At 42.9% G+C, this 19,028-nt stretch overlaps 24 non-coding genes across 24 annotated transcripts; all 24 read right to left on the reverse strand.

Moving 5' to 3' along the window:
• Nucleotides 1-737: 737 nt before the first annotated feature.
• Nucleotides 738-810, reverse strand: TRNAV-CAC (transfer RNA valine (anticodon CAC)). Its single transcript has one exon. It is a non-coding gene; the product is annotated as a tRNA-Val (tRNA).
• Nucleotides 811-1,014: 204 nt separating this feature from the next.
• On the reverse strand, nucleotides 1,015-1,087 carry TRNAV-CAC (transfer RNA valine (anticodon CAC)). The gene has a single exon. It is a non-coding gene; the product is annotated as a tRNA-Val (tRNA).
• A 1,036-nt stretch (nucleotides 1,088-2,123) lies between these two features.
• Nucleotides 2,124-2,196, reverse strand: TRNAV-CAC (transfer RNA valine (anticodon CAC)). Its single transcript has one exon. It is a non-coding gene; the product is annotated as a tRNA-Val (tRNA).
• A 1,175-nt stretch (nucleotides 2,197-3,371) lies between these two features.
• TRNAV-AAC (transfer RNA valine (anticodon AAC)) lies at nucleotides 3,372-3,444 on the reverse strand. The gene has a single exon. It is a non-coding gene; the product is annotated as a tRNA-Val (tRNA).
• Nucleotides 3,445-3,509: 65 nt separating this feature from the next.
• TRNAV-CAC (transfer RNA valine (anticodon CAC)) lies at nucleotides 3,510-3,582 on the reverse strand. The gene has a single exon. It is a non-coding gene; the product is annotated as a tRNA-Val (tRNA).
• Nucleotides 3,583-3,786: 204 nt separating this feature from the next.
• On the reverse strand, nucleotides 3,787-3,859 carry TRNAV-AAC (transfer RNA valine (anticodon AAC)). The gene has a single exon. It is a non-coding gene; the product is annotated as a tRNA-Val (tRNA).
• Nucleotides 3,860-4,477: 618 nt separating this feature from the next.
• On the reverse strand, nucleotides 4,478-4,550 carry TRNAV-CAC (transfer RNA valine (anticodon CAC)). The gene has a single exon. It is a non-coding gene; the product is annotated as a tRNA-Val (tRNA).
• A 1,314-nt stretch (nucleotides 4,551-5,864) lies between these two features.
• TRNAV-CAC (transfer RNA valine (anticodon CAC)) lies at nucleotides 5,865-5,937 on the reverse strand. The gene has a single exon. It is a non-coding gene; the product is annotated as a tRNA-Val (tRNA).
• Nucleotides 5,938-6,834: 897 nt separating this feature from the next.
• TRNAV-AAC (transfer RNA valine (anticodon AAC)) lies at nucleotides 6,835-6,907 on the reverse strand. The gene has a single exon. It is a non-coding gene; the product is annotated as a tRNA-Val (tRNA).
• Nucleotides 6,908-6,972: 65 nt separating this feature from the next.
• TRNAV-CAC (transfer RNA valine (anticodon CAC)) lies at nucleotides 6,973-7,045 on the reverse strand. Its single transcript has one exon. It is a non-coding gene; the product is annotated as a tRNA-Val (tRNA).
• A 204-nt stretch (nucleotides 7,046-7,249) lies between these two features.
• Nucleotides 7,250-7,322, reverse strand: TRNAV-AAC (transfer RNA valine (anticodon AAC)). The gene has a single exon. It is a non-coding gene; the product is annotated as a tRNA-Val (tRNA).
• Nucleotides 7,323-7,802: 480 nt separating this feature from the next.
• On the reverse strand, nucleotides 7,803-7,875 carry TRNAV-CAC (transfer RNA valine (anticodon CAC)). Its single transcript has one exon. It is a non-coding gene; the product is annotated as a tRNA-Val (tRNA).
• A 1,592-nt stretch (nucleotides 7,876-9,467) lies between these two features.
• On the reverse strand, nucleotides 9,468-9,540 carry TRNAV-CAC (transfer RNA valine (anticodon CAC)). Its single transcript has one exon. It is a non-coding gene; the product is annotated as a tRNA-Val (tRNA).
• A 2,425-nt stretch (nucleotides 9,541-11,965) lies between these two features.
• On the reverse strand, nucleotides 11,966-12,038 carry TRNAV-CAC (transfer RNA valine (anticodon CAC)). Its single transcript has one exon. It is a non-coding gene; the product is annotated as a tRNA-Val (tRNA).
• A 1,175-nt stretch (nucleotides 12,039-13,213) lies between these two features.
• Nucleotides 13,214-13,286, reverse strand: TRNAV-CAC (transfer RNA valine (anticodon CAC)). Its single transcript has one exon. It is a non-coding gene; the product is annotated as a tRNA-Val (tRNA).
• Nucleotides 13,287-13,490: 204 nt separating this feature from the next.
• TRNAV-AAC (transfer RNA valine (anticodon AAC)) lies at nucleotides 13,491-13,563 on the reverse strand. Its single transcript has one exon. It is a non-coding gene; the product is annotated as a tRNA-Val (tRNA).
• Nucleotides 13,564-13,904: 341 nt separating this feature from the next.
• TRNAV-CAC (transfer RNA valine (anticodon CAC)) lies at nucleotides 13,905-13,977 on the reverse strand. Its single transcript has one exon. It is a non-coding gene; the product is annotated as a tRNA-Val (tRNA).
• Nucleotides 13,978-14,181: 204 nt separating this feature from the next.
• TRNAV-CAC (transfer RNA valine (anticodon CAC)) lies at nucleotides 14,182-14,254 on the reverse strand. Its single transcript has one exon. It is a non-coding gene; the product is annotated as a tRNA-Val (tRNA).
• Nucleotides 14,255-15,429: 1,175 nt separating this feature from the next.
• TRNAV-CAC (transfer RNA valine (anticodon CAC)) lies at nucleotides 15,430-15,502 on the reverse strand. The gene has a single exon. It is a non-coding gene; the product is annotated as a tRNA-Val (tRNA).
• Nucleotides 15,503-16,677: 1,175 nt separating this feature from the next.
• Nucleotides 16,678-16,750, reverse strand: TRNAV-AAC (transfer RNA valine (anticodon AAC)). The gene has a single exon. It is a non-coding gene; the product is annotated as a tRNA-Val (tRNA).
• A 617-nt stretch (nucleotides 16,751-17,367) lies between these two features.
• On the reverse strand, nucleotides 17,368-17,440 carry TRNAV-AAC (transfer RNA valine (anticodon AAC)). Its single transcript has one exon. It is a non-coding gene; the product is annotated as a tRNA-Val (tRNA).
• A 481-nt stretch (nucleotides 17,441-17,921) lies between these two features.
• On the reverse strand, nucleotides 17,922-17,994 carry TRNAV-CAC (transfer RNA valine (anticodon CAC)). The gene has a single exon. It is a non-coding gene; the product is annotated as a tRNA-Val (tRNA).
• Nucleotides 17,995-18,475: 481 nt separating this feature from the next.
• Nucleotides 18,476-18,548, reverse strand: TRNAV-CAC (transfer RNA valine (anticodon CAC)). The gene has a single exon. It is a non-coding gene; the product is annotated as a tRNA-Val (tRNA).
• A 204-nt stretch (nucleotides 18,549-18,752) lies between these two features.
• TRNAV-AAC (transfer RNA valine (anticodon AAC)) lies at nucleotides 18,753-18,825 on the reverse strand. Its single transcript has one exon. It is a non-coding gene; the product is annotated as a tRNA-Val (tRNA).
• Nucleotides 18,826-19,028: the final 203 nt, after the last annotated feature.

Here is a 19,028-nt window from a genome sequence, read left to right on the forward strand (position 1 = left end):
AATAGACCTAGCTTATTTTTATGCCCAATAAAGATGGTCAAAATATGTATCTAACATGGGCTCGATCTTGGAACCTTCCGCGTGTTATGCGGACGTGATAACCACTACACCATAGATACTTAGTAATACTGAGTTTTCCAATAGACCTAGCTTGATTTTATGCCCAATCACGATGGTCAAAATATGTATCTAACATGGGCTCGATCTTGGAACCTTCCGCGTGTGAAGCGGACGTGATAACCACTACACCATAGATACTTAGTAATACTGAGTTTTCCAAGAGACCTAGCTTATTTTTATGCCCAATCACGATGGACAAAATATGTATCTTTCAGGGTTCGAACCTGGGACCTTCCGCGTGTTAGGCGGACGTGATAACCACTACACCATAGATACGTAGTAATACTGAGTTTTCCAAGAGACCTAGCTTACTTTTTTGCCCAATCACGATTGACAAAATATGTAGGTAACAGGGCTCGAACCTAGGACCTTCCGCGTGTTAGGCGGACGTGATAACCACTACACCATAGATACGTAGTAATACTGAGTTTTCCAAGAGACCTAGCTTACTTTTTTTCCCAATCACGATTGACAAAATATGTAGCTAACAGGGCTCGAACCTAGGACCTTCCGCATGTTAGGCGGACGTGATAACCACTACACCATAGATACTTAGTAATACAGAGTTTTCCAAGAGACCTAGCTTATTTTTATGCCTAATCACGATGGTCAAAATATGTATCTACCAGGGCCCGAACTTGGGATCTTCCGCTTGTGAAGCGGACGTGATAACCACTACACCATAGATACGTAGTAATACTGAGTTTTCCAAGAGACCTAGCTTGATTTTATGCCCAATCACGATGGTCAAAATATGTATCTAACATGGGCTCGATCTTGGGACCTTCCGCGTGTGAAGCGGACGTGATACCCACTACACCATACATACTTAGTAATACTGAGTTTTCCAAGAGACCTAGCTTATTTTTATGCCCAATCACGATGGTCAAAATATGTATCTACCAGGGCCCGAACTTGGGACCTTCCGCTTGTGAAGCGGACATGATAACCACTACACCATAGATACGTAGTAATGCTGAGTTTTCCAAGAGACCTAGCTTGATTTTATGCCCAATCACGATTGACAAAATATGTAGCTAACAGGGCTCGAACCTAGGACCTTCCGCGTGTTAGGCGGACGTGATAACCACTACACCATAGATACTTAGTAATGCTGAGTTTTCCAAGAGACCTAGCTTATTTTTATGCCCAATCACGATGGACAAAATATGCAGCTAACAGGGCTCGAACCTGGGACCTTCCGCTTGTGAATTGGACGTGATAACCACTACACCATAGATACGTAGTAATGCTGAGTTTTCCAAGAGACCTAGCTTATTTTTATGCCCAATCACGATGGTCAAAATATGTATCTAACATGGGCTCGATCTTGGAACCTTCCGCGTGTTATGCAGACGTGATAACCACTACACCATAGATACTTAGTAATACTGAGTTTTCCAATAGACCTAGCTTGATTTTATGCCCAATCACGATGGTCAAAATATGTATCTAACATGGGCTCGATCTTGGAACCTTCCGCGTGTTAGGCGAACGTGATAACCACTACACCATAGATAAGTAGTAATGCTGAGTTTTCCAAGAGACCTAGCTTATTTTTATGCCCAATCACGATGGTCAAAATATGTATCTAACATTGGCTTGATCTTGGAACCTTCCGCGTGTGAAGCGGACGTGATACCCACTACACCATAGATTCGTAGTAATGTTGAGTTTTCCAAGAGACCTAGCTTGATTTTATGCCCAATCACGAATGTCAAAATATGTATCTAACATGTTCTCGATCTTGGAACCTTCCGCGCGTGAAGCGGACGTGATACCCACTACACCATAGATACTTAGTAATACTGAGTTTTCCAAGAGACCTAGCTTGATTTTATGCCCAATCAGGATGGTCAAAATATGTATCTAACATGGGCTCGATCTTGGGAACTTCCGCGTGTGAAGCGGACGTGATACCCACTACACCATACATACTTAGTAATACTGAGTTTTCCAAGAGACCTAGCTTATTTTTATGCCCAATCACGATGGTCAAAATATGTATCTACCAGGGCCCGAACTTGGGACCTTCCGCTTGTGAAGCGGACATGATAACCACTACACCATAGATACGTAGTAATGCTGAGTTTTCCAAGAGACCTAGCTTGATTTTATGCCCAATCACGATTGACAAAATATGTAGCTAACAGGGCTCGAACCTAGGAACTTCCGCGTGTTAGGCGGACGTGATAACCACTACACCATAGATACTTAGAAATACTGAGTTTTCCAAGAGACCTAGCTTATTTTTATGCCCAATCACGATGGACAAAATATGCAGCTAACAGGGCTCGAACCTGGGACCTTCCGCTTGTGAATTGGACGTGATAACCACTACACCATAGATACGTAGTAATGCTGAGTTTTCCAAGAGACCTAGCTTATTTTTATGCCCAATCACGATGGTCAAAATATGTATCTAACATGGGCTCGATCTTGGAACCTTCCGCGTGTTAGGCGGACGTGATAACCACTACACCATAGATACTTAGTAATACTGAGTTTTCCAATAGACCTAGCTTGATTATATGCCCAATCACGATGGTCAAAATATGTATCTAACATGGGCTCGATCTTGGAACCTTCCGCGTGTTAGGCGAACGTGATAACCACTACACCATAGATAAGTAGTAATGCTGAGATTTCCAAGAGACCTAGCTTATTTTTATGCCCAATCACGATGGTCAAAATATGTATCTAACATTGGCTTGATCTTGGAACCTTCCGCGCGTGAAGCGGACGTGATACCCACTACACCATAGATACTTAGTAATACTGAGTTTTCCAAGAGACCTAGCTTGATTTTATGCCCAATCACGATGGTCAAAATATGTATCTAACATGGGCTCGATCTTGGAACCTTCCGCGTGTTAGGCGGACGTGATACCCACTACACCATAGATTCGTAGTAATGTTGAGTTTTCCAAGAGACCTAGCTTGATTATATGCCCAATCACGATGGTCAAAATATGTATCTAACATGGGCTCGATCTTGGAACCTTCCGCGTGTTAGGCGAACGTGATACCCACTACACCATAGATTCGTAGTAATGTTGAGTTTTCCAAGAGACCTAGCTTGATTTTATGCCCAATCACGATGGTCAAAATATGTATCTAACATGGGCTCGATCTTGGAACCTTCCGCGTGTGAAGCGGACGTGATAACCACTACACCATAGATACTTAGCAATACTGAGTTTTCCAAGAGACCTAGCTTATTTTTATGCCCAATCACGATGGACAAAATATGTATCTACCAGGGTTCGAACCTGGGACCTTCCGCGTGTTAGGCGGACGTGATAACCACTACACCATAGATACTTAGTAATACTGAGTTTTCCAAGAGACCTAGCTTATTTTTATGCCCAATCACGATGGTCAAAATATGTATCTACCAGGGCCCGAACTTGGGACCTTCCGCTTGTGAAGCGGACATGATAACCACTACACCATAGATACGTAGTAATGCTGAGTTTTCCAAGAGACCTAGCTTGATTTTATGCCCAATCACGATGGTCAAAATATGTATCTAACATAGGCTCGATCTTGGAACCTTCCGCGTGTGAAGCGGACGTGATAACCACTACACCATAGATACTTAGTAATACTGAGTTTTCCAAGAGACCTAGCTTATTTTTATGCCCAATCACGATGGACAAAATATGTATCTACCAGGGTTCGAACCTGGGACCTTCCGCGTGTTAGGCGGACGTGATAACCACTACACCATAGATACGTAGTAATACTGAGTTTTCCAAGAGACCTAGCTTACTTTTTTGCCCAATCACGATTGACAAAATATGTAGGTAACAGGGCTCGAACCTAGGACCTTCCGCGTGTTAGGCGGACGTGATAACCACTACACCATAGATACGTAGTAATACTGAGTTTTCCAAGAGACCTAGCTTACTTTTTTGCCCAATCACGATTGACAAAATATGTAGCTAACAGGGCTCGAACCTAGGACCTTCCGCGTGTTAGGCGACCGTGATAACCACTACACCATAGATACTTAGTAATACTGAGTTTTCCAAGAGACCTAGCTTATTTTTATGCCTAATCACGATGGTCAAAATATGTATCTACCAGGCCCCGAACTTGGGATCTTCCGCTTGTGAAGCGGACGTGATAACCACTACACCATAGATACGTAGTAATACTGAGTTTTCCAAGAGACCTAGCTTGATTTTATGCCCAATCACGATGGTCAAAATATGTATCTAACATGTGCTCGATCTTGGGACCTTCCGCGTGTGAAGCGGACGTGATAACCACTACACCATAGATACTTAGTAATACAGAGTTTTCCAAGAGACCTAGATTATTTTTATGCCCAATCACGATGGTCAAAATATGTATCTACCAGGGCCCGAACTTGGGACCTTCCGCTTGTGAAGCGGACATGATAACCACTACACCATAGATACGTAGTAATGCTGAGTTTTCCAAGAGACCTAGCTTGATTTTATGCCCAATCACGATTGACAAAATATGTAGCTAACAGGGCTCGAACCTAGGACCTTCCGCGTGTTAGGCGGACGTGATAACCACTACACCATAGATACTTAGTAATACTGAGTTTTCCAAGAGACCTAGCTTATTTTTATGCCCAATCACGATGGACAAAATATGCAGCTAACAGGGCTCGAACCTGGGACCTTCCGCTTGTGAATTGGACGTGATAACCACTACACCATAGATACGTAGTAATGCTGAGTTTTCCAAGAGACCTAGCTTATTTTTATGCCCAATCACGATGGTCAAAATATGTATCTAACATGGGCTCGATCATGGAACCTTCCGCGTGTTAGGCGGACGTGATAACCACTACACCATAGATACTTAGTAATACTGAGTTTTCCAATAGACATAGCTTGATTTTATGCCCAATCACGATGGTCAAAATATGTATCTAACATGGGCTCGATCTTGGAACCTTCCGCGTGTTAGGCGAACGTGATAACCACTACACCATAGATAAGTAGTAATGCTGAGTTTTCCAAGAGACCTAGCTTATTTTTATGCCCAATCACGAATGTCAAAATATGTATCTAACATGGGCTCGATCTTGGAACCTTCCGCGTGTTAGGCGAACGTGATAACCACTACACCATAGATAAGTAGTAATGCTGAGTTTTCCAAGAGACCTAGCTTGATTTTATGCCCAATCACGAATGTCAAAATATGTATCTAACATGTTCTCGATCTTGGAACCTTCCGCGCGTGAAGCGGACGTGATACCCACTACACCATAGATACTTAGTAATACTGAGTTTTCCAAGAGACCTAGCTTGATTTTATGCCCAATCACGATGGTCAAAATATGTATCTAACATGGGCTCGATCTTGGAACCTTCCGCGTGTTAGGCGGACGTGATACCCACTACACCATAGATTCGTAGTAATGTTGAGTTTTCCAAGAGACCTAGCTTGATTTTATGCCCAATCACGAATGTCAAAATATGTATCTAACATGTTCTCGATCTTGGAACCTTCCGCGCGTGAAGCGGACGTGATACCCACTACACCATAGATACTTAGTAATACTGAGTTTTCCAAGAGACCTAGCTTGATTTTATGCCCAATCAGGATGGTCAAAATATGTATCTAACATGGGCTCGATCTTGGGAACTTCCGCGTGTGAAGCGGACGTGATACCCACTACACCATACATACTTAGTAATACTGAGTTTTCCAAGAGACCTAGCTTATTTTTATGCCCAATCACGATGGTCAAAATATGTATCTACCAGGGCCCGAACTTGGGACCTTCCGCTTGTGAAACGGACATGATAACCACTACACCATAGATACGTAGTAATGCTGAGTTTTCCAAGAGACCTAGCTTGATTTTATGCCCAATCACGATTGACAAAATATGTAGCTAACAGGGCTCGAACCTAGGACCTTCCGCGTGTTAGGCGGACGTGATAACCACTACACCATAGATACTTAGAAATACTGAGTTTTCCAAGAGACCTAGCTTATTTTTATGCCCAATCACGATGGACAAAATATGCAGCTAACAGGGCTCGAACCTGGGACCTTCCGCTTGTGAATTGGACGTGATAACCACTACACCATAGATACGTAGTAATGCTGAGTTTTCCAAGAGACCTAGCTTATTTTTATGCCCAATCACGATGGTCAAAATATGTATCTAACATGGGCTCGATCTTGGAACCTTCCGCGTGTTAGGCGGACGTGATAACCACTACACCATAGATACTTAGTAATACTGAGTTTTCCAATAGACCTAGCTTGATTATATGCCCAATCACGATGGTCAAAATATGTATCTAACATGGGCTCGATCTTGGAACCTTCCGCGTGTTAGGCGAACGTGATAACCACTACACCATAGATAAGTAGTAATGCTGAGATTTCCAAGAGACCTAGCTTATTTTTATGCCCAATCACGATGGTCAAAATATGTATCTAACATTGGCTTGATCTTGGAACCTTCCGCGTGTGAAGCGGACGTGATACCCACTACACCATAGATTCGTAGTAATGTTGAGTTTTCCAAGAGACCTAGCTTGATTTTATGCCCAATCACGATGGTCAAAATATGTATCTAACATGGGCTCGATCTTGGAACCTTCCGCGTGTGAAGCGGACGTGATAACCACTACACCATAGATACTTAGCAATACTGAGTTTTCCAAGAGACCTAGCTTATTTTTATGCCCAATCACGATGGACAAAATATGTATCTACCAGGGTTCGAACCTGGGACCTTCCGCGTGTTAGGCGGACGTGATAACCACTACACCATAGATACTTAGTAATACTGAGTTTTCCAAGAGACCTAGCTTATTTTTATGCCCAATCACGATGGTCAAAATATGTATCTACCAGGGCCCGAACTTGGGACCTTCCGCTTGTGAAGCGGACATGATAACCACTACACCATAGATACGTAGTAATGCTGAGTTTTCCAAGAGACCTAGCTTGATTTTATGCCCAATCACGATGGTCAAAATATGTATCTAACATAGGCTCGATCTTGGAACCTTCCGCGTGTGAAGCGGACGTGATAACCACTACACCATAGATACTTAGTAATACTGAGTTTTCCAAGAGACCTAGCTTATTTTTATGCCCAATCACGATGGACAAAATATGTATCTACCAGGGTTCGAACCTGGGACCTTCCGCGTGTTAGGCGGACGTGATAACCACTACACCATAGATACGTAGTAATACTGAGTTTTCCAAGAGACCTAGCTTACTTTTTTGCCCAATCACGATTGACAAAATATGTAGCTAACAGGGCTCGAACCTAGGACCTTCCGCGTGTTAGGCGACCGTGATAACCACTACACCATAGATACTTAGTAATACTGAGTTTTCCAAGAGACCTAGCTTATTTTTATGCCTAATCACGATGGTCAAAATATGTATCTACCAGGCCCCGAACTTGGGATCTTCCGCTTGTGAAGCGGACGTGATAACCACTACACCATAGATACGTAGTAATACTGAGTTTTCCAAGAGACCTAGCTTGATTTTATGCCCAATCACGATGGTCAAAATATGTATCTAACATGTGCTCGATCTTGGGACCTTCCGCGTGTGAAGCGGACGTGATAACCACTACACCATAGATACTTAGTAATACAGAGTTTTCCAAGAGACCTAGATTATTTTTGTGCCCAATCACGATGGTCAAAATATGTATCTACCAGGGCCCGAACTTGGGACCTTCCGCTTGTGAAGCGGACATGATAACCACTACACCATAGATACGTAGTAATGCTGAGTTTTCCAAGAGACCTAGCTTGATTTTATGCCCAATCACGATTGACAAAATATGTAGCTAACAGGGCTCGAACCTAGGACCTTCCGCGTGTTAGGCGGACGTGATAACCACTACACCATAGATACTTAGTAATACTGAGTTTTCCAAGAGACCTAGCTTATTTTTATGCCCAATCACGATGGACAAAATATGCAGCTAACAGGGCTCGAACCTGGGACCTTCCGCTTGTGAATTGGACGTGATAACCACTACACCATAGATACGTAGTAATGCTGAGTTTTCCAAGAGACCTAGCTTATTTTTATGCCCAATCACGATGGTCAAAATATGTATCTAACATGGGCTCGATCATGGAACCTTCCGCGTGTTAGGCGGACGTGATAACCACTACACCATAGATACTTAGTAATACTGAGTTTTCCAATAGACATAGCTTGATTTTATGCCCAATCACGATGGTCAAAATATGTATCTAACATGGGCTCGATCTTGGAACCTTCCGCGTGTTAGGCGAACGTGATAACCACTACACCATAGATAAGTAGTAATGCTGAGTTTTCCAAGAGACCTAGCTTATTTTTATGCCCAATCACGATGGTCAAAATATGTATCTAACATGGGCTCGATCTTGGAACCTTCCGCGTGTTAGGCGGACGTGATACCCACTACACCATAGATTCGTAGTAATGTTGAGTTTTCCAATAGACCTAGCTTATTTTTATGCCCAATCACGATGGTCAAAATATGTATCTAACATGGGCTCGATCTTGGAACCTTCCGCGTGTTAGGCGGACGTGATAACCACTACACCATAGATACTTAGTAATACTGAGTTTTCCAATAGACCTAGCTTGATTTTATGCCCAATCACGAATGTCAAAATATGTATCTAACATGGGCTCGATCTTGGAACCTTCCGCGTGTTAGGCGAACGTGATAACCACTACACCATAGATAAGTAGTAATGCTGAGTTTTCCAAGAGACCTAGCTTGATTTTATGCCCAATCACGAATGTCAAAATATGTATCTAACATGTTCTCGATCTTGGAACCTTCCGCGCGTGAAGCGGACGTGATACCCACTACACCATAGATACTTAGTAATACTGAGTTTTCCAAGAGACCTAGCTTGATTTTATGCCCAATCACGATGGTCAAAATATGTATCTAACATGGGCTCGATCTTGGAACCTTCCGCGTGTTAGGCGGACGTGATACCCACTACACCATAGATTCGTAGTAATGTTGAGTTTTCCAAGAGACCTAGCTTGATTTTATGCCCAATCACGAATGTCAAAATATGTATCTAACATGTTCTCGATCTTGGAACCTTCCGCGCGTGAAGCGGACGTGATACCCACTACACCATAGATACTTAGTAATACTGAGTTTTCCAAGAGACCTAGCTTGATTTTATGCCCAATCAGGATGGTCAAAATATGTATCTAACATGGGCTCGATCTTGGGAACTTCCGCGTGTGAAGCGGACGTGATACCCACTACACCATACATACTTAGTAATACTGAGTTTTCCAAGAGACCTAGCTTATTTTTATGCCCAATCACGATGGTCAAAATATGTATCTACCAGGGCCCGAACTTGGGACCTTCCGCTTGTGAAGCGGACATGATAACCACTACACCATAGATACGTAGTAATGCTGAGTTTTCCAAGAGACCTAGCTTGATTTTATGCCCAATCACGATTGACAAAATATGTAGCTAACAGGGCTCGAACCTAGGACCTTCCGCGTGTTAGGCGGACGTGATAACCACTACACCATAGATACTTAGAAATACTGAGTTTTCCAAGAGACCTAGCTTATTTTTATGCCCAATCACGATGGACAAAATATGCAGCTAACAGGGCTCGAACCTGGGACCTTCCGCTTGTGAATTGGACGTGATAACCACTACACCATAGATACGTAGTAATGCTGAGTTTTCCAAGAGACCTAGCTTATTTTTATGCCCAATCACGATGGTCAAAATATGTATCTAACATGGGCTCGATCTTGGAACCTTCCGCGTGTTAGGCGGACGTGATAACCACTACACCATAGATACTTAGTAATACTGAGTTTTCCAATAGACCTAGCTTGATTATATGCCCAATCACGATGGTCAAAATATGTATCTAACATGGGCTCGATCTTGGAACCTTCCGCGTGTTAGGCGAACGTGATAACCACTACACCATAGATAAGTAGTAATGCTGAGATTTCCAAGAGACTTAGCTTATTTTTATGCCCAATCACGATGGTCAAAATATGTATCTAACATTGGCTTGATCTTGGAACCTTCCGCGTGTGAAGCGGACGTGATACCCACTACACCATAGATTCGTAGCAATGTTGAGTTTTCCAAGAGACCTAGCTTGATTTTATGCCCAATCACGATGGTCAAAATATGTATCTAACATGGGCTCGATCTTGGAACCTTCCGCGTGTTAGGCGGACGTGATACCCACTACACCATAGATTCGTAGTAATGTTGAGTTTTCCAAGAGACCTAGCTTGATTTTATGCCCAATCACGAATGTCAAAATATGTATCTAACATGTTCTCGATCTTGGAACCTTCCGCGCGTGAAGCGGACGTGATACCCACTACACCATAGATACTTAGTAATACTGAGTTTTCCAAGAGACCTAGCTTGATTTTATGCCCAATCAGGATGGTCAAAATATGCAGCTAACAGGGCTCGAACCTGGGACCTTCCGCTTGTGAATTGGACGTGATAACCACTACACCATAGATACGTAGTAATGCTGAGTTTTCCAAGAGACCTAGCTTATTTTTATGCCCAATCACGATGGTCAAAATATGTATCTAACATGGGCTCGATCATGGAACCTTCCGCGTGTTAGGCGGACGTGATAACCACTACACCATAGATACTTAGTAATACTGAGTTTTCCAATAGACATAGCTTGATTTTATGCCCAATCACGATGGTCAAAATATGTATCTAACATGGGCTCGATCTTGGAACCTTCCGCGTGTTAGGCGAACGTGATAACCACTACACCATAGATAAGTAGTAATGCTGAGTTTTCCAAGAGACCTAGCTTATTTTTATGCCCAATCACGATGGTCAAAATATGTATCTAACATGGGCTCGATCTTGGAACCTTCCGCGTGTTAGGCGGACGTGATACCCACTACACCATAGATTCGTAGTAATGTTGAGTTTTCCAATAGACCTAGCTTATTTTTATGCCCAATCACGATGGTCAAAATATGTATCTAACATGGGCTCGATCTTGGAACCTTCCGCGTGTTAGGCGGACGTGATAACCACTACACCATAGATACTTAGTAATACTGAGTTTTCCAATAGACCTAGCTTGATTTTATGCCCAATCACGAATGTCAAAATATGTATCTAACATGGGCTCGATCTTGGAACCTTCCGCGTGTTAGGCGAACGTGATAACCACTACACCATAGATAAGTAGTAATGCTGAGTTTTCCAAGAGACCTAGCTTGATTTTATGCCCAATCACGAATGTCAAAATATGTATCTAACATGTTCTCGATCTTGGAACCTTCCGCGCGTGAAGCGGACGTGATACCCACTACACCATAGATACTTAGTAATACTGAGTTTTCCAAGAGACCTAGCTTGATTTTATGCCCAATCACGATGGTCAAAATATGTATCTAACATGGGCTCGATCTTGGAACCTTCCGCGTGTTAGGCGGACGTGATACCCACTACACCATAGATTCGTAGTAATGTTGAGTTTTCCAAGAGACCTAGCTTGATTTTATGCCCAATCACGAATGTCAAAATATGTATCTAACATGTTCTCGATCTTGGAACCTTCCGCGCGTGAAGCGGACGTGATACCCACTACACCATAGATACTTAGTAATACTGAGTTTTCCAAGAGACCTAGCTTGATTTTATGCCCAATCAGGATGGTCAAAATATGTATCTAACATGGGCTCGATCTTGGGAACTTCCGCGTGTGAAGCGGACGTGATACCCACTACACCATACATACTTAGTAATACTGAGTTTTCCAAGAGACCTAGCTTATTTTTATGCCCAATCACGATGGTCAAAATATGTATCTACCAGGGCCCGAACTTGGGACCTTCCGCTTGTGAAGCGGACATGATAACCACTACACCATAGATACGTAGTAATGCTGAGTTTTCCAAGAGACCTAGCTTGATTTTATGCCCAATCACGATTGACAAAATATGTAGCTAACAGGGCTCGAACCTAGGACCTTCCGCGTGTTAGGCGGACGTGATAACCACTACACCATAGATACTTAGAAATACTGAGTTTTCCAAGAGACCTAGCTTATTTTTATGCCCAATCACGATGGACAAAATATGCAGCTAACAGGGCTCGAACCTGGGACCTTCCGCTTGTGAATTGGACGTGATAACCACTACACCATAGATACGTAGTAATGCTGAGTTTTCCAAGAGACCTAGCTTATTTTTATGCCCAATCACGATGGTCAAAATATGTATCTAACATGGGCTCGATCTTGGAACCTTCCGCGTGTTAGGCGGACGTGATAACCACTACACCATAGATACTTAGTAATACTGAGTTTTCCAATAGACCTAGCTTGATTATATGCCCAATCACGATGGTCAAAATATGTATCTAACATGGGCTCGATCTTGGAACCTTCCGCGTGTTAGGCGAACGTGATAACCACTACACCATAGATAAGTAGTAATGCTGAGATTTCCAAGAGACTTAGCTTATTTTTATGCCCAATCACGATGGTCAAAATATGTATCTAACATTGGCTTGATCTTGGAACCTTCCGCGTGTGAAGCGGACGTGATACCCACTACACCATAGATTCGTAGCAATGTTGAGTTTTCCAAGAGACCTAGCTTGATTTTATGCCCAATCACGATGGTCAAAATATGTATCTAACATGGGCTCGATCTTGGAACCTTCCGCGTGTTAGGCGGACGTGATACCCACTACACCATAGATTCGTAGTAATGTTGAGTTTTCCAAGAGACCTAGCTTGATTTTATGCCCAATCACGAATGTCAAAATATGTATCTAACATGTTCTCGATCTTGGAACCTTCCGCGCGTGAAGCGGACGTGATACCCACTACACCATAGATACTTAGTAATACTGAGTTTTCCAAGAGACCTAGCTTGATTTTATGCCCAATCAGGATGGTCAAAATATGTATCTAACATGGGCTCGATCTTGGGAACTTCCGCGTGTGAAGCGGACGTGATACCCACTACACCATACATACTTAGTAATACTGAGTTTTCCAAGAGACCTAGCTTATTTTTATGCCCAATCACGATGGTCAAAATATGTATCTACCAGGGCCCGAACTTGGGACCTTCCGCTTGTGAAGCGGACATGATAACCACTACACCATAGATACGTAGTAATGCTGAGTTTTCCAAGAGACCTAGCTTGATTTTATGCCCAATCACGATGGTCAAAATATGTATCTAACATAGGCTCGATCTTGGAACCTTCCGCGTGTGAAGCGGACGTGATAACCACTACACCATAGATACTTAGTAATACTGAGTTTTCCAAGAGACCTAGCTTATTTTTATGCCCAATCACGATGGACAAAATATGTATCTACCAGGGTTCGAACCTGGGACCTTCCGCGTGTTAGGCGGACGTGATAACCACTACACCATAGATACGTAGTAATACTGAGTTTTCCAAGAGACCTAGCTTACTTTTTTGCCCAATCACGATTGACAAAATATGTAGGTAACAGGGCTCGAACCTAGGACCTTCCGCGTGTTAGGCGGACGTGATAACCACTACACCATAGATACGTAGTAATACTGAGTTTTCCAAGAGACCTAGCTTACTTTTTTTCCCAATCACGATTGACAAAATATGTAGCTAACAGGGCTCGAACCTAGGACCTTCCGCGTGTTAGGCGACCGTGATAACCACTACACCATAGATACTTAGTAATACTGAGTTTTCCAAGAGACCTAGCTTATTTTTATGCCTAATCACGATGGTCAAAATATGTATCTACCAGGGCCCGAACTTGGGATCTTCCGCTTGTGAAGCGGACGTGATAACCACTACACCATAGATACGTAGTAATACTGAGTTTTCCAAGAGACCTAGCTTGATTTTATGCCCAATCACGATGGTCAAAATATGTATCTAACATGGGCTCGATCTTGGGACCTTCCGCGTGTGAAGCGGACGTGATAACCACTACACCATAGATACTTAGTAATACAGAGTTTTCCAAGAGACCTAGCTTATTTTTATGCCCAATCACGATGGTCAAAATATGTATCTACCAGGGCCCGAACTTGGGACCTTCCGCTTGTGAAGCGGACATGATAACCACTACACCATAGATACGTAGTAATGCTGAGTTTTCCAAGAGACCTAGCTTGATTTTATGCCCAATCACGATTGACAAAATATGTAGCTAACAGGGCTCGAACCTAGGACCTTCCGCGTGTTAGGCGGACGTGATAACCACTACACCATAGATACTTAGTAATACTGAGTTTTCCAAGAGACCTAGCTTATTTTTATGCCCAATCACGATGGACAAAATATGCAGCTAACAGGGCTCGAACCTGGGACCTTCCGCTTGTGAATTGGACGTGATAACCACTACACCATAGATACGTAGTAATGCTGAGTTTTCCAAGAGACCTAGCTTATTTTTATGCCCAATCACGATGGTCAAAATATGTATCTAACATGGGCTCGATCTTGGAACCTTCCGCGTGTTAGGCGGACGTGATAACCACTACACCATAGATACTTAGTAATACTGAGTTTTCCAATAGACCTAGCTTGATTTTATGCCCAATCACGATGGTCAAAATATGTATCTAACATGGGCTCGATCTTGGAACCTTCCGCGTGTTAGGCGAACGTGATAACCACTACACCATAGATAAGTAGTAATGCTGAGTTTTCCAAGAGACCTAGCTTATTTTTATGCCCAATCACGATGGTCAAAATATGTATCTAACATGGGCTCGATCTTGGAACCTTCCGCGTGTTAGGCGGACGTGATACCCACTACGCCATAGATTCGTAGTAATGTTGAGTTTTCCAATAGACCTAGCTTATTTTTATGCCCAATCACGATGGTCAAAATATGTATCTAACATGGGCTCGATCTTGGAACCTTCCGCGTGTTAGGCGGACGTGATAACCACTACACCATAGATACTTAGTAATACTGAGTTTTCCAATAGACCTAGCTTGATTTTATGCCCAATCACGAATGTCAAAATATGTATCTAACATGGGCTCGATCTTGGAACCTTCCGCGTGTTAGGCGAACGTGATAACCACTACACCATAGATACTTAGTAATACTGAGTTTTCCAAGAGACCTAGCTTGATTTTATGCCCAATCAGGATGGTCAAAATATGTATCTAACATGGGCTCGATCTTGGGAACTTCCGCGTGTGAAGCGGACGTGATACCCACTACACCATACATACTTAGTAATACTGAGTTTTCCAAGAGACCTAGCTTATTTTTATGCCCAATCACGATGGTCAAAATATGTATCTACCAGGGCCCGAACTTGGGACCTTCCGCTTGTGAAGCGGACATGATAACCACTACACCATAGATACGTAGTAATGCTGAGTTTTCCAAGAGACCTAGCTTGATTTTATGCCCAATCACGATTGACAAAATATGTAGCTAACAGGGCTCGAACCTAGAACCTTCCGCGTGTTAGGCGGACGTGATAACCACTACACCATAGATACTTAGAAATACTGAGTTTTCCAAGAGACCTAGCTTATTTTTATGCCCAATCACGATGGACAAAATATGCACCTTACAGGGCTCGAACCTGGGACCTTCCGCTTGTGAATTGGACGTGATAACCACTACACCATAGATACGTAGTAATGCTGAGTTTTCCAAGAGACCTAGCTTATTTTTATGCCCAATCACGATGGTCAAAATATGTATCTAACATGGGCTCGATCTTGGAACCTTCCGCGTGTTAGGCGGACGTGATAACCACTACACCATAGATACTTAGTAATACTGAGTTTTCCAATAGACCTAGCTTGATTTTATGCCCAATCACGATGGTCAAAATATGTATCTAACATGGGCTCGATCTTGGAACCTTCCGCGTGTTAGGCGAACGTGATAACCACTACACCATAGATAAGTAGTAATGCTGAGTTTTTCAAGAGACCTAGCTTATTTTTATGCCCAATCACGATGGTCAAAATATGTATCTAACATTGGCTTGATCTTGGAACCTTCCGCGTGTGAAGCGGACGTGATACCCACTACACCATAGATTCGTAGTAATGTTGAGTTTTCCAAGAGACCTAGCTTGATTTTATGCCCAATAACGAATGTCAAAATATGTATCTAATATGGGCTCGATCTTGGAGCCTTCCGCGCGTGAAGCGGACGTGATACCCACTACACCATAGATACTCAGTTATACTGAGTTTTCCAAGAGACCTAGCTTGATTTTATGCCCAATCACGATGGTCAAAATATGTATCTAACATGGGCTCGATCTTGGGACCTTCCGCGTGTGAAGCGGACGTGATACCCACTACACCATACATACTTAGTAATACTGAGTTTTCCAAGAGACCTAGCTTATTTTTATGCCCAATCACGATGGTCAAAATATGTATCTAACATGGGCTCGACCTTAGAACCTTCCGCGTGTGAAGCGGACGTATTACCCACTACACCATAGACACTTAGTAATACTGAGTTTTCGAAGAGAACTAGCTTATTTTTATGCCCAATCACGATGGACAAAACATGTATCTACCAGGGCTCGAACCTGGGACCTTCCGCGTGTTAGGCGGACGTGATAACCACTACACCATAGATACGTAATACTGAGTTTTCCAATAGACCTAGCTTATTTTTTTGCCTAATCACGATTGACAAAATATGTAGCTAACAGGGTTCGAACCTAGGACCTTCCGCGTGTTAGGCGAACGTGATAACCACTACACCATAGATAAGTAGTAATGCTGAGTTTTCCAAGAGACCTAGCTTATTTTTATGCCCAATCACGATGGTCAAAATATGTATCTAACATTGGCTTGATCTTGGAACCTTCCGCGTCTGAAGCGGACGTGATACCCACTACACCATAGATACGTAGCAATGTTGAGTTTTCCAAGAGACCTAGCTTATTTTTATGCCCAATCACGATGGTCAAAATATGTATCTAACATGGGCTCGATCTTGGAACCTTCCGCGTGTGAAGCGGACGTGATACCCACTACACCATAGATTCGTAGTAATGTTGAGTTTTCCAAGAGACCTAGCTTGATTTTATGCCCAATCACGAATGTCAAAATATGTATCTAACATGGGCTCGATCTTGGAACCTTCCGCGCGTGAAGCGGACGTGATACCCACTACACCATAGATACTTAGTAATACTGAGTTTTCCAAGAGACCTAGCTTATTTTTATGCCCAATCACGATGGACAAAATATGTATCTACCAGGGTTCGAACCTGGGACCTTCCGCGTGTTAGGCGGACGTGATAACCACTACACCATAGATACGTAGTAATACTGAGTTTTCCAAGAGACCTAGCTTACTTTTTTGCCCAATCACGATTGACAATATATGTAGCTAACAGGGCTCGAACCTAGGACCTTCCGCGTGTTAGGCGGACGTGATAACCACTACACCATAGATACGTAGTAATGCTGAGTTTTCCAAGAGACCTAGCTTATTTTTATGCCCAATCACGATGGTCAAAATATGTATCTAACATAGGCTCGATCTTGGAACCTTCCGCGTCTGAAGCGGACGTGATACCCACTACACCATAGATACGTAGCAATGTTGAGTTTTCCAAGAGACCTAGCTTATTTTTATGCCCAATCACGATGGTCAAAATATGTATCTAACATGGGCTCGGTCTTGGAACCTTCCGCGTGTGAAGCGGACGTGATACCCACTACACCATAGATACTTAGTAATACTGAGTTTTCCAAGAGACCTAGCTTATTTTTATGCCCAATCACGATGGTCAAAACATGTATCTACCAGGGCCCGAACTTGGGACCTTCCGCTTGTGAAGCGGACATGATAACCACTACACCATAGATACGTAGTAATGCTGAGTTTTCCAAGAGACCTAGCTTACTTTTTTGCCCAATCACGATTGACAATATATGTAGCTAACAGGGCTCGAACCTAGGACCTTCCGCGTGTTAGGCGGACGTGATAACCACTACACCATAGATACGTAGTAATGCTGAGTTTTCCAAGAGACCTAGCTTATTTTTATGCCCAATCACGATGGTCAAAATATGTATCTAACATGGGCTCGATCTTGGAACCTTCCGCGTCTGAAGCGGACGTGATACCCACTACACCATAGATACGTAGCAATGTTGAGTTTTCCAAGAGACCTAGCTTATTTTTATGCCCAATCACGATGGTCAAAATATGTATCTAACATGGGCTCGGTCTTGGAACCTTCCGCGTGTGAAGCGGACGTGATACCCACTACACCATAGATACTTAGTAATACTGAGTTTTCCAAGAGACCTAGCTTATTTTTATGCCCAATCACGATGGTCAAAACATGTATCTACCAGGGCCCGAACTTGGGACCTTCCGCTTGTGAAGCGGACATGATAACCACTACACCATAGATACGTAGTAATGCTGAGTTTTCCAAGAGACCTAGCTTGATTTTATGCCCAATCACGATGGTCAAAATATGTATCTAACATGGGCTCGATCTTGGAACCTTCCGCGTGTGAAGCGGACGTGATAACCACTACACCATAGATACTTAGTAATACTGAGTTTTCCAAGAGACCTAGCTTATTTTTATGCCCAATCACGATGGACAAAATATGTATCTACCAGGGTTCGAACCTGGGACCTTCCGCGTGTTAGGCGGACGTGATAACCACTACACCATAGATACGTAGTAATACTGAGTTTTCCAAGAGACCTAGCTTACTTTTTTGCCCAATCACGATTGACAAAATATGTAGCTAACAGGGCTCGAACCTAGGACCTTCCGCGTGTTAGGCGGACGTGATAACCACTACACCATAGATACTTAGTAATACTGAGTTTTCCAAGAGACCTAGCTTATTTTTATGCCCAATCACGATGGTCAAAATA

This window comes from Phalangium opilio, unplaced genomic scaffold (assembly GCF_054372755.1).
Source record: "Phalangium opilio isolate 3A_F unplaced genomic scaffold, DU_Popi_V2 ptg000094l_1, whole genome shotgun sequence".
Classification (NCBI taxonomy): Eukaryota; Metazoa; Arthropoda; class Arachnida; order Opiliones; family Phalangiidae; genus Phalangium; species Phalangium opilio.